Source organism: Mesocricetus auratus, unplaced genomic scaffold (assembly GCF_017639785.1).
Source record: "Mesocricetus auratus isolate SY011 unplaced genomic scaffold, BCM_Maur_2.0 Super-Scaffold_100014, whole genome shotgun sequence".
Classification (NCBI taxonomy): Eukaryota; Metazoa; Chordata; class Mammalia; order Rodentia; family Cricetidae; genus Mesocricetus; species Mesocricetus auratus.
Genome location: NW_024429197.1, coordinates 24,509,295 through 24,525,689, shown reverse-complemented (window position 1 = coordinate 24,525,689; position 16,395 = coordinate 24,509,295). Strand labels below are relative to the sequence as shown.

Genomic DNA, 16,395 nt, shown 5'->3' with positions numbered 1-16,395 from the left:
GAGCCAGCAGCCCTGCAGCACAGCCCTCACACCCAGCGAGAACATGGTTCTGCTTTTTTCTTTTTTCTTCTTTTTTTTCTCTTTTGGTTTTTCGAGGTAGGGTTTCTCTGTGTTGTTTTGGAGGCTGTCCTGGAACTTGCTCTGTAGATCAGGCTGGCCTCGAACTCACAAAGATCCTCCTGCCTCTGCCTCCGGAGTGCTGCTTTTTTCTTTTAAGGACGGGTATGTTGTGTCTGCCATGTGATGCATTGCCTGCCCATCATAGCCAGTAGAGGGCGCTGGACACTCTGGAACTGGAGTTAGAGTTAGATGGGGTGCTAGAAATGGAACTTGGCTCCTCTTGCATGGCTCCAGTTCCATTCCTGTGGTTTTTTTGTTTGTTTGTTTGTTTTTTTGGTTTTTGGTTTTTACGAGACAGGGTTTCTCTGTATTGTTTTGGAGGCTGTCGGTCCAGCCTGGCCTCAAACTCACAGAGATCCGCCTGCCTCTGCCTCCCGAGTGCTGGGATTAAAGGCGTGCACTACCACCGCCCGGCTCCATTCCTGTGTTTAAGTCATCCAGCTTGTGGTTCTTTGTCATGGCAGTCTCAGCAAACTGATACACTATTATTACTTGGTTTATCAACCTTGGATAAAACTTGTTATTTATTATTCTGGTGGCTGAAGAATTACTTCTCTTGAAGCACTCCAACCCTCCCTTTCCTCTTGCCCATCCTCACAATATAATTTCCCACAATTTACAGTTAAATCAATAGTGTTTACATTATTGACCAAGTAAATAAACTCTTCAGCCAAGCAATAAAATACTATTACATTTTCTTTCCTTACGGCTTGGCTTTTACCTAGAGTCAATCAAGGCCATTTCTTTTCAATCATTTAGTTCTAATTATCTGCAGTGATTTACCCCACAAATGTTCCATATGCAGCAGCATTTTTTTCTAGATGTTCAACCCACATCTGACTAGTCTCTTCTTTTCCCCGGAGACCTGTGTCCACAGACCTCTTTCTCCTTCCGGTGGGGCTCGGTAAACAAACGCTGCCTTGGGGTTTCCTTTCGCCGCTCTTCGCCGTTGCATGGCATTCCTTGTTTCTTGATTCATTCCCTTGTTTTATTGGGGCGTGTTCTGTTAGTGGCGTCTGTAGGTGTATCGTGTAAAATCAGCTAGCCCCTCTTCTGTCATAGACTAACCCCTACTGGACAGGCTGTGTGTAACAAACAAGGCAAGGTTTGATTGGCACTCAGATCAAGCCTCCCCTTTGCTTCTGCTGGTAAGTCTGGTGTCGTTCTGATTCCTGCCTGTGCCTTTTCTGAAACTGTGGCTGAGGATGGAGCTCCACAGCGGAGCACAAACCTGAACATGCACGAGCTCTGTTTGAATAACCAGCACTGGAGACACAGGCACAGAGCTTGTTCTTGGTGGGCACAGGTTTGGGGTCGGCACGGAGCCTTTTATTTTACTGTATTAAAAAAACCCTTAGAACTGCATTTATTTATTTGTGCGTGCTCATATGTGCACATGTCACAGTGTATGTGCGGAGGTCACAGTACAACTTGTAGAAATAGGTCCCTCTCCTCCCACCGTATGGGTCCCAGAATGGAACTTGCTCATAGCTTGGTGAAGAGTCTCTACCTACTGAGCCCTCCTTACCCTTTCTGCTTTAAAGATTTATTTATTTTTACTGTATGTATATGGATGTTCATCTGCATATAGATCACACCTGTGCCTGGTGCCTCCCCAGAGCCAGAAGAGGACATCAGATTCTCTGGAACTGGAGTCACAGGTAGCCGTGAGCCACGATGTGGGTGTTGAGAACTGAGCACACGGCCTCTGCAAGAGCTGTCAGTGCTCTTAACCTCTGAGCATCTCTCCAGCCCCTACAGAGAGCCTTATAAAGAAATCACTGTAGTTTTAATAGTGTGATCTAATAGGGCGAGCACAGGACACTTGCTTTGGTGTGGGGGCTGGCTGTTTGGAAAGCCTGTGGCTAGCCAGGGGAGACACAGGGAAAGTTGTTCTAGGCAGAGGGAATAAAACATTCCATTGGCTCAGAGTGAGTAAGCAGAGGCACAAAGATTCTCTTAAGAGCTCGACCAAAGGCACGTGCCACCATGACTGGCATGACTTTGCTTTGGAAATTTCTTGATTATTGCCTACAATGCCTGGAAATGGGAATGGGGAGATGGTTCAGTGGTTTAAAGTGCTTGCTGGTCTTCCAGAGGACCTGAGTGCAGTTCCCAGCACCCAGGTCGGGCAGCTTACAACTGCTTGTAACTCCATTTCTAGGATCTGACACCCTCTTCTCTAGCCCCCACAGGCATGTGCACACACAGCATACATTCACACAAACAAGACACTTTTTAAAAAAAGATGGGCAGGAGACACAGTTCAGCAGTTAAAAACCCAGACTGCTCTTGAAGATCTGGCGGCTCACAATCTTCTGTAACTCCAGTGCCAGTGGATGGGCTATCCTCTTCTGGTCTCCACAGGCACCAGATGCTCGTGTGCACAGATGTACATGCAGGCAAAACTCTCACACACATTAAAAAAACCTTAAAAAACAAGGAACCAATAAAAAGATGCTTGAAAAGGCAGGACTGGAGTGGGTGCCAGCTCCAAAGCCATACACAGGGCACCAAGGGGAAGAGAGGAACAGAACTGCTTCTCAGGAAGAAACAACAGGACTGGAGGATAAGAGAAAGGGAGGAACCAAGCAGGCTCAGAGGGAGTGCAGGGCCATCTTTGCAGTGGTGAACGGGGGCCACTTACGAGGCAGGCAAACACCATACCACTGAGATATACTCCATGTGGCCCAGGTTGGCCTCAACTTACTATGTAGACAAGGATGACCCTGAACACATCACATACACTATACACAATAATAATAAAAAATACATTTTAAAAAGGTCCCTTGCTAACCTTATTACCAGTTGTGTTCATAGGATTAGACCTCCAGTTCCCAATCTCCCAGGCCCCTCCATGCTCAAGGCTGTCCTGCCACCAGCAATGGCCAGCTTCCTTTTTGTCCTTTGGCAAAAGCCCTGGGCCTCTTCAGGGCTCTTGACTTTGTCTCTTCTCCCATCGCCTTTCTCTCTCCCTGAGCTGTCAAAAATGAACCCCTCTCCCTGGAGGCTGAGCTCAAGGGCAGGTGTTGCTTTCCCCGTCCGTGTCCCAGGTAGGGTGGCATAGCATAGATGTTCAATAAACGCCTGCCGGCTGATGAGAAGCCAGCCAACCCTTGTTGTGATAGTTATATCTGAGTGTCCATGATATGTAGGTACATAAAACCGCTGCCATGTGCAGAGTGGCGGAAGCGCCATCCAAGGAGGCCAGCGCGAGGTCTATGAGGCATTTTACAGCAATGACAGGGATGGCAGTGTCAGCCGTGGTGTCATCTTTGGACACTAAGGACAGGGATTTGGTGCCATGAACGGTCAGTTAAGTTGTAATTGGAGAGAGCTGTTCTTCTGAAAATCATAATGTTCTTTAGTTGCAGCCAAATGGCGTCCAAGAAGGGGAGAAAATTTTTTTGAAATGTCAAAGAAATCATTTCCAATTTGGTGCTCACAAGCAGGGGCTCTAATGATCAGTAGAAATGAGAAGCAAACAAATTAGCACTAATGGAAAATGGCTTTTGGAAAAGAGGATTTAATTTATAGGCAGCCGATCATGGCATGCAGTGGGCAATAAAAGTCAGTTTCACCAGCTTGATCCCAACTGGAGCTCGCATGGAATGCCAGAGAAAAGTGTCCGACGCCATCATGCTCATTGGAGTCTCTCAGTAAGTGGCAGCCAATTACAACTGTCATTATTTTACCTTGGAGAGAAAATGATGTGAGAAATCATAGTACATGAAATTAAAATCCAGATTAGAAACCTTCGTCCAAATTGTTTGTGACCTTCCAACCTCGGCAAAGTCTTCTCAAGAAGGACCAGCATGCTTTGACGTCTTTCCAGAACGGACTCTCTGATCTCCCCTCCATCATCAGAGGTGATGTGAATAAGTGATATCTTATCCACAAACCATTTCTACAGTGACCAAAAGGTCCTTTAAGCAAGGGAATTGAAATCACAAAATTTCAGAATCCAGCTCCCATGCTAAGTCAGAGGTCCTTAGCAACACTCAAAAGGAAGCTACCAACTATCAACAACTAGGAGGAGACAGGCCTGTAACCCAACACCTGGGAGACTGAGGCAGGGGGACCACCATAAATTCAAGGCTACTCTGGGCTATGTAGCAAGTACTAGGCCATCCACGACAACATAGCAAGATCCTATCTCAAAACAACAACAACAACAAAATAAAACAAATAAAGCCAAATAGACAAACAACAACAACAAAAGAGTTCACTATGCCTTGTTTCTAGATAAAATTTCCCAGAGATCTCCCCTGGTCAACTCCCTCCCCTAAATTCAGAATGCACATCTTTTTTTTTTTTTTTTCAGAAAGCACATCTTAAAAAGCCAGAAACCTCCAAGACATCGTTATCAGCCTGGCTCACACTCCCCCGCTCCCCTCACAGACAAGGGGGTTACCGGCTTCCATTCCTGGGGTTTCACAGGGCAGAATGAAACAAAGCCTTCCCCTTGGAGTCTTGGCTCGATTCCTCACTCTCAGCCTTTATGCAGAGATAGATAAGTCATGTGCGCTGACTAGTTTTATGTCAATGTGACACAATTTAGAGTTATCTGAAAGGAGGGAGTCTCAGTTGAGAAAACATCTCCCTAAGATCCAGCTGTAGAACATTTTCTCAGTGATTGATGAGGGAGGGCCCAGTCCATCGTGGGTGGGGCCATCCCTGGACCGATGGTCCTGGGTACCATAAGAAAGCAGGCTGAGCAATCCACTCAGAGCAAGCCAGTAAGAAGCATCCTTTCATGGTTTCTGCATTAGCCTTGCCTCCAGGTTCTTGTCCTGCCCTCACTGCTTTTAATGATAAACTGTTACCTGGAACTGTGAGTGAAATTAACCCTTTCCTCCCCAAGTTGCTTTTGGTCATGGTGTTTCATCAGAGCAGTAGTGGTCTTAAGACATTGTGTTGCAAAAATAAAAGTCCCAGAGACTGATATTGGGGTTCAAGCTTCAAGCTGAAGATCAGAGAAGCAAAGCAGCCGGCCACTAGCCCTTACCTCTACCTCAGGCTGAAAGGTGATCCTGGCTGCACAAAATCTCAGTCTGAAATCCCAGACTGCTATGCTCTCCTCAACGTGTCTGGGAAATCCTGAGATTTCCTATCCTCAATGTGGCTGGAGAATGAATGCCAGCTCTGAGACCCTGTTCCTGTCCTAACTACCTCTCATGAGTCCTGGGATTAAGGGGATAACCTCTGCTACTCTTTCACACTGATTCAATCTCATGAATCCCTGGGTGGCCTTGAATTAACAGAGATCTGCCTACCTCTTAATCCTGAGTCCTGGGATTAAAGGTGTGTGCCACCACTGCCTGATCTCTATAGCTCAAGGTTGACTTTGCTTTCTGAATCCTTAGGCAAGCTTTAATAAATCATAAATAATATATGACCACATTGTATGCCACTCCAAGATGGAAATATACTTTGAGAAATGTGTTCAGAAATATGTCATTGTGTGAACATCACAGAATGCAATTACATGAACATAAATTCCTAAATTATATAGTGTGGCCTGATTCTACTAGGCTACAAGTCTATACAGCATGCTACCACACTAGTTGTAGGTAACATAACACACTAGTCATTGCATATCTGAACATTGAAAGGTACAGTGACAATGTGCTAAGGGCTGGAGAGATGGTTCCACAGCTAAAATCACTTTTCAGAGTATCTGGGTTCAGTTTCCAGCACCCGCATGGTGGTTTACAACCACCCCTAACTCCAGTTCCAGGAGACGGATGAACTCTTCTGACTTCTGCAGGCACCAGTCACGCAGGTAAGACACTTGCACACATGCAGACACCACACTTATATACACAAAGTAAGTAGCTAAAAGGCTGGAAATGTAGGTCAATGGCATAGTATCTGCTTTAGTATATGTGAGGCCCTGGGCTTGATACCATAGCCATAAAAATTATAAAAGATTAAAAATAATGATGCACTTGTATAGGGCACTTCCTAATGGAGCCTGTAGGATCTGAGGTTGTTTTGTGTGAAGATGTAAGAAGTGTGGGATGAAGACCTAAGATATTACCATATGTTATGCAGATTTTATTATTTATTTGTTTGTTTGTTTTTGAAACAGGGTCTATGTAGCTCTGGCTGTCCCAGAACTTGCTATGTAGACCAGGCTGTGTTATCATGCTGGGTCTGTGTGCAGATTTTATAAGTACCACATTCTGGGCTGTTATTACATGTATAAACATTTTCTTTCTTCAATAATAAATTCACTTTAAAGCAAAGAACAAAACAAAAATGAAAAGATGTTATAGCTTATGTAACATGAATAATAAAAACCCAGAGACAGATATTTGGGTTAAGTTGAAGATCAGAAAAGCAAAGCAGCCGACCACTATTGAGTTCTCACCTCTACCAAGGCTGGGGGAGGGAATCCTGTCTTCAGTGTGACTGGAGACTAATTGCCTAAGACTGAATACTGAATGCCCTGCCCTTATCTTATATACCTCTCTAGTGCTGGGGTTAAACGTGTGAGCTCTGTTTTTCTTTTAGACTGATTTACTCTCATGTAGCCCCTGGGGGTCTTTAACTCACAGAGATCCATCTGCCTCTGTCTCCTGACTCCTGGGATTGTGCTGGGCTGGAAAGACGGCCAGCCGTTAAAGGCTAGGCTCACAACCAAAATTAAAGGTGTGTGCCACGACTGCACTGCTTCTATGGCTATGGCGGGCTTTGCATTCTGACTCCCCAGGCAAGCTTTATTAGAACATAAACAATATATCGCCACAGTCATATAGGCCTGGTGGGCAGGCATAGAGCCCTGGGAGATGGTGGAACCCTCTGGGAGACGGGCCTGGTAGGAAGAGGTTAATCACTGGTGCCTCGTGTTGAAGGGGATGCTGGGACACCAGGCTGCAGCTTCTCTCTTTCATTCCTTGGGGTGAGCAGCTTCTGCTGTCACATTCCCCTCATCCTGTTATTCTGCCTGCCATGGGCCCAAGAACTAAGAGGTCTATCAGCTGGAGCCTCTGATGCTAAAAGCCACAATAAACCTCTAGTTAAGTTGCTTCTCCCAGGAATTTTGTTACAAAATATTTTGTTACTTGCCCAACACACTTAGCTTACTGTTCTTTATTACTTTGTTTGAATCAGTGTCCCTTTACATTGCCCTGACTATACTGAATTCACTATGTAGATGAGGTTGGCCTGGAACTTAGGGGTCTGTGAGTTCCTGCCTTTGTGCTGGGGTTACAGACGTGTGCCACCACGCCCAGCACTCACTGTTACTTTCTATACACAACTTCAGTTCTTCTTAAAGTTTTTTTCCTTTTTCTTTTTAAAGAAAGGGCCTCACAATAGCCCAGGCTTGCCTCAGACTCCTTATATGGGGGGAGGATGACCATGAATTTTCTTTGCATCTGTATATCTGTGGTATGTGTATGCGTGTTTGTTTGTATGTGATAGGTACGTGTTCTGACACTAAGTGTCTTTTTTATGGCTCCCCACTTTACTTATTAAAACAGGGTTTCCCGATGAGCTGAGAGCTTGCCAATCCTGGTTAGCAGACCTGGCCAGGCTGTCCCAGGGATCCCGTCTCTGCCTCCAAGTGCTCAGGCTACAAGTGCTTGCCATGTCTGCCCAATTTATGTGGTCAGGGGATCTGAACTCCAGCTCTTAAACCTACTTGCACAGTCAGCACATTATCTTCTGAACCACCTCTCCAGCATGATGATTTGGAACTTTAAACTTTTATTTATTTCTATTTTATGTACATTGGTGTTTTGCCATGGATGTCAGGTCCCCTGAAACTGGAGTTATAGATAGTTGTGAGCTGCCATGTTGGTGCTGAGAACTGAACCCAGGTCCTCTGGAAGAGCAGTCAGTGCACTTTACCCCTGAGCCATCTCTCCAGCCCTGATGATTTGGAATGTTTGATCCTTCTGTCTCTACCTCCAGAGTAGAGGATTATAGACATGTGTGGCCACTCCAGCTTCTTATGGGTTCTTAAGATTCAAACTCAAGTCCTCAATCTTGTACAGCCAGCTGTCTTCCCCAGTGAGCCTCTCCCAGCCCTCTATAACCGTCTCCATTAAAACTTACTCTTGAGGGCTGGTAAGATGGATTAGTGCTTGCGGCATAAGCCTGGAGACCTAAGTTCAAGCCCCAGAGCCAACAGGAATGCAGAGGCAGAGAACCAACTCCACAAAATCGTCCCATCATCCCCACACATGTACCATAACATAAATGTGCCTACACATAATTCATCACACACAGTAATGATAATTTTAAAAGTTGTGAGACTTGTGATCTTCATGCCTCACCCTCTGGGGTCATGCTCATGAACTTCTTAAACTTTCTAGTTCAAAATGTGCACACACACTCACTACGCGCGCGCGTAGGCCGGCACAGGTTGGGATCACCACTGTTACTCTCCACGTTCACCTCTAACCCTGTCTTGGGGACAGGAAGACCATGGAGCTGCCACCCCCTATGACTCAGAGCCTTCTGGAATCCCTCCTGAGAGACCCACTTGAAGTTCTTCCCCAGCAGGAACCAGAAAGGTGTCCATGCTGGTCTGCCTCTAACAGATCTGCAGATAACACGTCTTGTAGGGCTGTGGACTTGAACTCATGGAAATCCCAGTGTTAGGATTATAGGTGTGAACTGCGATCCTGGTTCTCACTTTCTCATTAAGTCGTGCCAGGGATTGAACTCTGGACCTTGCACACCCTCGACGAGCACTCTGCCACTGAGCTACACCTTCTGCCCTGTGTTTTCAAAGCTTCAAAGCAGCCTGCCAAGGCTTCAGCTAAACAGTACATTCCTGTGAGTTTACTTGGGGGCTGTGTCAGTTGCTTGTCTTGTTACCATGACAACATACCCAACAGAAGCAATTTAAGGAAGGGAGGGTTTATTCTGGCTCACAGTCTGTGGGTACAGTCCATCACCATGAGGAAGCCACAGAGAGAGCCCGAGACAGCACTCTCAGTGCAGAAGCACACACTGATGTCAGCTGGGCACTGCACGCAGTTAGGGTGGGGCTCCTCACTTTAATTAACTTAATCTAGAGAGTCCCTCTCAGCATAGCCAGAAACTACCTAATCTAGGTCATTCTTTTTGTTTCTTTCTTTTTTCGAGACAGGGTTTCTCTGTGTAGTCATCACTGTCCTAGAACTTGGTTTGTAAACCAGGCTGGCCTTGAACTCACAAAGATCCACCTGCTCTGTCTCCTCAATCCTGGGATTAAAGGCGCTCATTACCATGCTTCCATACCTCTCATTAAGTTATGTTTTCATCATGTGCTAAGAGTTTTCAGCTCTATGCCAGGTGTAGTGCTCATGCCTATAGCCCAGCCTTCAGAAGGTTGAGAAGAGAGGGTCATTACAAGCTTGAGGCTAGCCTGGACAACACAGCAAGTTCCAGGATAGCCAGAGTTACAGGAAGAAACACTTTCTCAAAAGGTAAAAACAAAAACATCAAAAAAGAAAATTTCAGTTCTACTATGACCTTGTAGGCTAACCGTGTACATGCGTACACAAGCACCGTCGATGTAGAGCATTCCACACTTGTACCAGGCAAGAGCAGTGGTCTTTGCCTTTAATCCACTCCAGGAACACATACATCCCAACCTGCACTTCCTTATAGATCCCCTTCTGCTCCTGCTAATGCCCTCTATACAGACCCTTCCTGCTACCAACACCTCGAACTGATTCTTCTTGCTCCTCCTCTGTTCTCTCCCTCTATTTCCCCACACACCTCTTTCCCTATATCTCCTTCTGTAACCCCATTCTCCACTCGAAACCCCACTTTTCTTCCCGACTCACTCTTCCCTTAGTTCTATTCCCCAGACCTACTCCTGAGTTTTCCTGCAAAACACAACTCAGATCGTGTCACACTCTTCCCCTCCCCCCTCCCAAGGCTTCACAGACACACTCTCCTCCTCCTCACCCCTCCCAAGGCTTCACAGACACACTCTCCTCCTCCTTACCCCTCCCAAGTCTTCACAGACACACACTCTCCTCCTCCTCACCCCTCCCAAGTCTTCACAAACACACTCTCCCCACTCCTAACCCTTCTCAAGTCTTCACAAACACACTCTCCCCACTCCTAACCCTTCTCAAGTCTCCACAGACACACTCTCCCCCCTCCTCACCCCTCCGAAGGCTTTACAGATATGCTCTTCCCCCCAAGGCTCCATGCTTCCTATTTTTCATTTCCTATCTTTCTTCCTCTTCCTGGTCTCCTCATGCTGCCCTTGACAATTCTTCCTCCATTCCCAGCTTCCTCAGAGTCCCTCTGCCCAGCTCCAAAGCTGTGTCCTGGGCTCTGCTGCTGCAAAGCCTTCATTGGTGGTGGCCTCTAATACCCTCTTGTCCCAAGGATTGAGAGGTGGAACTGGGGTCTCCTAACCAAAGCCCAACCAAGTTTCTTATCCTACATCCTTATTTAAAGACTCCTGAGACTTTAAGGGTCAGGCCACTCACCTGTATGTACCTTTGCCCCTCATTCTGGTATCTGGAGACACCAAAAGACCTGTTTTATTCATCAAAGATAAACATCTAAGGGCCTATGAGATGGCTCAGTGGGTAAAGGGCCTTGCTGACAAGTCTAGTGACTTGAGTTTGATCCCCAGGACCCACAAAGTGCAAGGGAAGCAGTGAGTCCTGCCAGTTGTCCTTTGAATCCCACATGCATGCTGTGACATATGCACATAAACAAGTCTAGTTTATTTTGTTGGTTGTTTTGAGATAGGGTCTCACTATATAGTCTTAGCTGGCCTGGGACTCACCATGTAGACCAGACTGGTCTCGAACTTACAGAGATCCATCTGCCTCCATCTCTGGAGTGTTGGGATTTGAAGGTATGTGTTACAATTTCGACTAGATGTAACTTAAGAAAATGATTAAGTTGGGCATGGTAGCAAACAAAAAGGATTAATATTTCACTCACAGGCATCCTCCTCCCACCCATGCCCTCTCAAGGTCCACCACTGACCAATTTAGCATTCTGACTGTCTCCTGGGCTCCATATTGGCCACACCTTAGACCTTGTCATTATCCAAAACTTCTTAAACCTCATTTTTTTTGGCTTTATGAGACAGGGTTTCTCTGTAGTGTTTTGGAGGCTGTCGGTCCAGCCCGGCCTCGAACTCACAGAGATCCACCTGCCTCTGCCTCCCGAGTGCTGGGGTTAAAGGCATGTGCCACCACCGCCCGGCCAAACCTCATTACTCTTTTGTTCATCTATTTACAAGATGTGGGTTTTTCTTTCTTTTTTACTTCATTGGAACATTTAGTCCATGATACTTTCTCTCTCTCCTATCCACCTTAGGTCTTAATCACTTCAATCATCCCTTTGCCAGAATCCTCAAGTTCCTGCCTTTGTCTTCTCACTCCATCTACCTGATACAACTAAGACCTAGAGTGACACTCCTAACCTCTCTGTACCTGCCATTATGTACTGAATATTGGTGCGGGGAAAACAATGTACTGCTCTTCAGTCTGGTCCTGTGGTTACTGCTCTCAGATTACAACAGGAACATGGCAGCAGAAGTCTCTGGATTTCCTTGGGTGTCCTATCCTTCACTGTTGCTATCTATTCTTTCCAACCTCAAACGTGATCTCTAATCCTGACTCTCACTGGCTAATAGCTCCCTGTATCACAGAGAGACTATGCCACTTGTGATAGCTGTCACTGGTTGGCAACTGTATCTGGAATTAACTAAAACCCTAGCAGTGGGGTACCCCTTTGAGGGATTTTTCCCTGACTGAATTGACTGAGGTGGGAAGACCCACATTTAAGTCTGGACCACACTTTCTGATGGCGGCTGATATAAAGGACATAGAAGAATGAAGACTCGCTTTGTCTGCTGGCCCTCACTCTTCATTCATTGATATTAGCACCTAATTCTTTGGGATGCTGGCATTTACTGAAGACCACCTGAGACTTCCAGCCCTATGGACTGAACAACTACTGGACTCTTGGGCTTTCCATTGTGAGACAGCCATTGTTGCACTAGCTGGACCACAGCCTGTAAACAGGCACAGGGAAGTCAGAGGTCAATGCTGGGTGTCTTAATGTTTTACTGCTGTGAAGAGACACATGGCTATGGCAAGTATTATAAAGAAAAGCTTTATAACTGGGGCTTGCTTATCGTTTCAGAGGTTTAGTCCATTATGAGCATGGTGGGAAGCAAGGCAGCATGCAGGCAGACGTGGAGAAGGAGCTGAGAGTTCTACATCTTGTCTCACAGGTTACAGGAAGTGGTCTGATACACTAGACAAGGCTTGAGTATATATAAGAAACTGCAAAGCCTGCCTCCACAATGACACATTTTCTCCAACAATACCACACCTACTCCAAAAGACCACACCTACTGATGGCGCCATTCCTTTTAGGGGGCATTTTCCTTCAAACCACTGCAGTTTGTCATGGGCTTCTGAAACCTCAAAGCCCATCCCTCAGTGACACATTTCCTCCAACACGGCCACAGCTCCTAATCCTTTCAAACAGTGTCACTCCCTAGTGACCAAACACTCAAATCTAGGAGCCAATGGGAGCCATTCTCATGCAAACCACAACATTTGACTCCCTGGTCTCCATAGACTTGTAGTCACATCATAATGCATATGCATTCAGTCCAACTTCAGAAGTCCCCATGGTCTATAACAGTCTAAAACTGTTCAAAAGCCCAACATTGAAAATCTCTCCTAAGACTCAAGGAAATCTCTTAACTGTATGTAACCCCTGTAAAACCAAAATAAAAAAGCAGATTGCATACTTCCAACACACAATTGCACAGAACTGCCATTCCAAAAGGGAGGAGGAAAGGGAACATAGTGATGAAATACTGGACCAAAAAAAGACTGAAAATCAGCTGGGAAAACTCCAAGTTCTGCATCTCCACATCTTCAGATCTCCAACTCCTTGCAGCTTTGTTGACTGCCACACACTTCTCTCTCTCGGGCTGGTTCCACACTCTGTTAGCAGCTTTTCTCAGCAGGTACTCCACAACTATGACTTCTCCAACATCTTGGGGTCTCCAACAAAATCCAGGCTTCACCTTCACATCTTCATGCAATAGCCTTTCTGGACCTCCACGCAGAGGTTATACTGACACATGCCTGACCTTGATGCTTTCCTTAGTCAAGGACAGAGATTCCACAACCCCATTCTTGTATCCTGAACTCTAAAGCCTGAACCTTGTGGCTGAACCTGACAAGTTCTACTGCTTGCTGTGGCTGGAACTTGGTCCCCTTGTTCAAATACATTTTCATCAGCTTTCTGTTTTTGATGGTTGCCTTCATTGTTTACACTTTTCTTTAATTCCTTTTTGTAAGTTGGAAGCTTAGCTGGGCAGAGTCTTGCCCTGAAGTCACTACTCCCTTTATTCTACTTAGCATCAGGTTTTTCTTTAATCTTTTTATTTTGTTGAGTACTGGATTTGGCTCCATTATACTTCCTGGGTGCTCATTTCCTCCTCAAATTGTACATTTTGTATTTTTCCTTACTCGGCTTGCTCCTTTTCATTGTAGATCTACACAAGTGACCTCTAATAACCACATGACACAGTCAATACTAGGCTTCATCAAAATCTCCTCTGCCAATGCCATTAATATAAAACTCCTCAGTTTGACCTGTTGCGGAATATCTGTTTAACAAGGCAAAGATGTGTTACACTTGTTTATATTGTGGAATATTGCTTTAACTATGTAAAGTTGTGCTACATTTGTTTATGCTGCATTTGTTAATGATGTAAAGATATGTTGCTTTGCCTGCCTAAGGCATATTTGACTGGTTTAATAAAAAGCTGAATGGCCAATATCTGGGTAGTATAGGGATAGGCAGGGCTGCCTGGCAGAGAGACTAAATGGGAGAAAGAAAGGGAGCCTCTAGGAGCCAGCCAGGCAGCCACCAGCCAGCCAGACTCAGAGTAGGGCACACAGAATAAAAGAAAGCTAAAAAAAACAAGAGGCAAAACGGAGATGAAGAGAAACAGGTTAAATTAAGTTACAAGAGCTAGGGGGACAAGCATAAGCTAAGGCTGACCATTCATAACTAATATTAAGTCTCTGTGTCTTTTTGGGGGCTGGTTGGTGGCCCCAAAGAAAGCCTGTTACATTAGTGTCAAGCATATTTTTTTGACAAGGGCAGAAAGCAGTTACATTATTTGCCAAAATATCACAAGAACTGTCTGTAGACCACATAGTAATATTCTCTTCTAAAACCTCTTAAGCTGGGCCATTGCTCTCAGCACCATTGTCTTCCACTAAGCCCTGATTTCCTGCTTTCCTTCAAGTGTTTTCCTAATCCAAACTCCCAAATTCCGTATTCTAACCACAAGCACATGGTCAGGCCTGTTACAGCAATATCAATATTGCTCCATGGAACCAACTTCTGTCTTACTCAATGTTCTGTTGCTGCAAGGAGGCCATGACTACAGCAAGTCTTATAAAGTAAGCATTTAATTGGGGCTAGCTCACAGTTCAGAGGCTTAGTTCATTACCAGCATGGCAGGGAACTCAGGGGCATGTGAGTGCTGGAGAAGTAGCTGAGACTTCTATATCTGGATTCCACCACACTGGGTGTCTTTATCTTTCTCCACTACTTTATTCTTTTGCGTTTGTTTTGAGACAGGGTTTCTCTGTGTAGCCGCGGTTGTCCTAGAGCTCACTCTGCAGACCAGGCTGGCTTCCAACTCACGAAGATTCTTTTTATTCTTTTTTTGTTTGTTTGTTTGGTCATTTGAGATAGGGTTTCTTTGTGTAGCTTTGGAGCCTGTCCTGGAACTCACTTTGTAGACCAGGCTGGCCTTGAACTCATAGAGATCCGCCTGCCTCTACTTCCCAAGTGCTGGGATTAAAGGGGTGCACACCACTACTTGGCTTACTTTTTAAAATATTAATTTGTTATTACTGTGCAGCTTTTACCTGGGTCCTGGGCATCCAAGCTGGTTCCTCATGCTCAGCCAGAAAACACTTTACTGGTTGAGCCATCTCCCCAGTTAAGCATTTAAAAGTGAGATTTTCCACTTAGGGGGCACATAGCCTTAGAGGCTGCCAATAAGTGTCAAAATGCCTCGAAAGTATTTCCTTCCCGTTTCTTTTAGCCAAGTCCCATGTAGCTGCAGCTAGCCTGGCATTACAGGGCTATACCATCTTGCTTCTGCCTCCCACCCACCTCTCAAGCCTCTGAATCTTTGCTTCCTGAAGCAGCACTGGCAAAGGTCACTAGCAACTTCCTTGTTTGTGAATCCAGGGTCATCTCTGAGTTTATTTACCTTATTAATCACCAGCTCTCAGCACTTCCCTCCTTGGCTTCCGTCCCCTGGGTTACATACCAAAAGTGTTCCCCGTCACTCAAACAATCCAACTGGCCTCCCTCCTTCCCACAATCCCCAATTCAGGCTCCGCATTGTACTAAAACTTCATGGTAAATCTAAGCCCTTGTGCTCAAAGGTGTAAGAAACATTGGAGAATATATCACCACTGGCATCGTCTATCTGCTCTTTCCAAGATGAGCCCAAGCATCAGATGCTGCCCTGGGCCTGCACCTGTCCCTCTAGTGTTTCTTTTGCATCAGTCTCCCTCTGGCCAGAAGATGCTTCATGTCCTTTCTTGTACTCAACCTCTCACGGTTACCCTTTTCAACTTTTCCTCCTTGAGTTCTTACCTTCCTTTTCTTCACAGGTCTTTCACGACCCAGCTCCACAACTACCCTGTTGCCATAAATGCTACTTCTCTCCGGGACTGAGCTCCCCCAGTCCTTACTCTTCTGAAGTATTTGTCCTTCCCATCGGATTAAAAGTTGTTCAAGCACGGTTCCTTCCTCTCTCGCATTAAGATCATAAGTTCCCAACCGTCCTAATGCTGAGACCCTTTAATACAGTTCCTAATGTTGTGGTGACCTCTAATCATAAAATTATTTCCTTGTTACTTCATAACGGCAAATTTGCTTCTGTTATGAATCATAGTACAAATATCTGATAGGAGGGGTCGCGACCCACAGACTGAGAACCGCTGAACCAAAGGCTGGCACTCACTAGCACCCAAAGATTTGTATGTTGTCCAGTCTCTGGCACGTACAGCTGTTCAGTAAAATTTTATTAAGTGCAAGAAAGCTGTACCCGTCTAAGCCAGTTGGAAAGGGCATTCCTTAAGTCATTACCTGAAGACCCCCTTCCCAGCCGGGAAACCAGTCTCCCACGAGTGGGAGAGCCGGTCGGCACGCGCCTCCTTACGCTGTTTTGTTCGTTTTTCTGCCTCCAACCTGTGAACTGCGGCTGGTGATGGGGGTAGACATAGTTAG

At 45.6% G+C, this 16,395-nt stretch overlaps 1 protein-coding gene across 8 annotated transcripts in view; it reads right to left on the bottom strand.

Moving 5' to 3' along the window:
• The window catches only part of Armh1 (armadillo like helical domain containing 1), a 51,318-nt gene that overhangs the window by 34,695 nt on the left and 228 nt on the right, over positions 1 to 16,395 (bottom strand). For 3 of the 8 annotated variants that reach the window (XM_040756854.1, XM_040756860.1, XM_040756853.1), the window contains one exon: positions 16,255 to 16,369. The exons of 3 other annotated variants lie outside the window; for them this stretch is intronic. The gene's annotated coding sequence lies outside the window, so the exon portion shown is untranslated. Of the gene's footprint in view, positions 1 to 16,254; positions 16,394 to 16,395 lie in introns of those variants that run through there. 2 more of the 8 variants (XM_040756856.1, XM_040756858.1) reach the window with 1 other exon arrangement.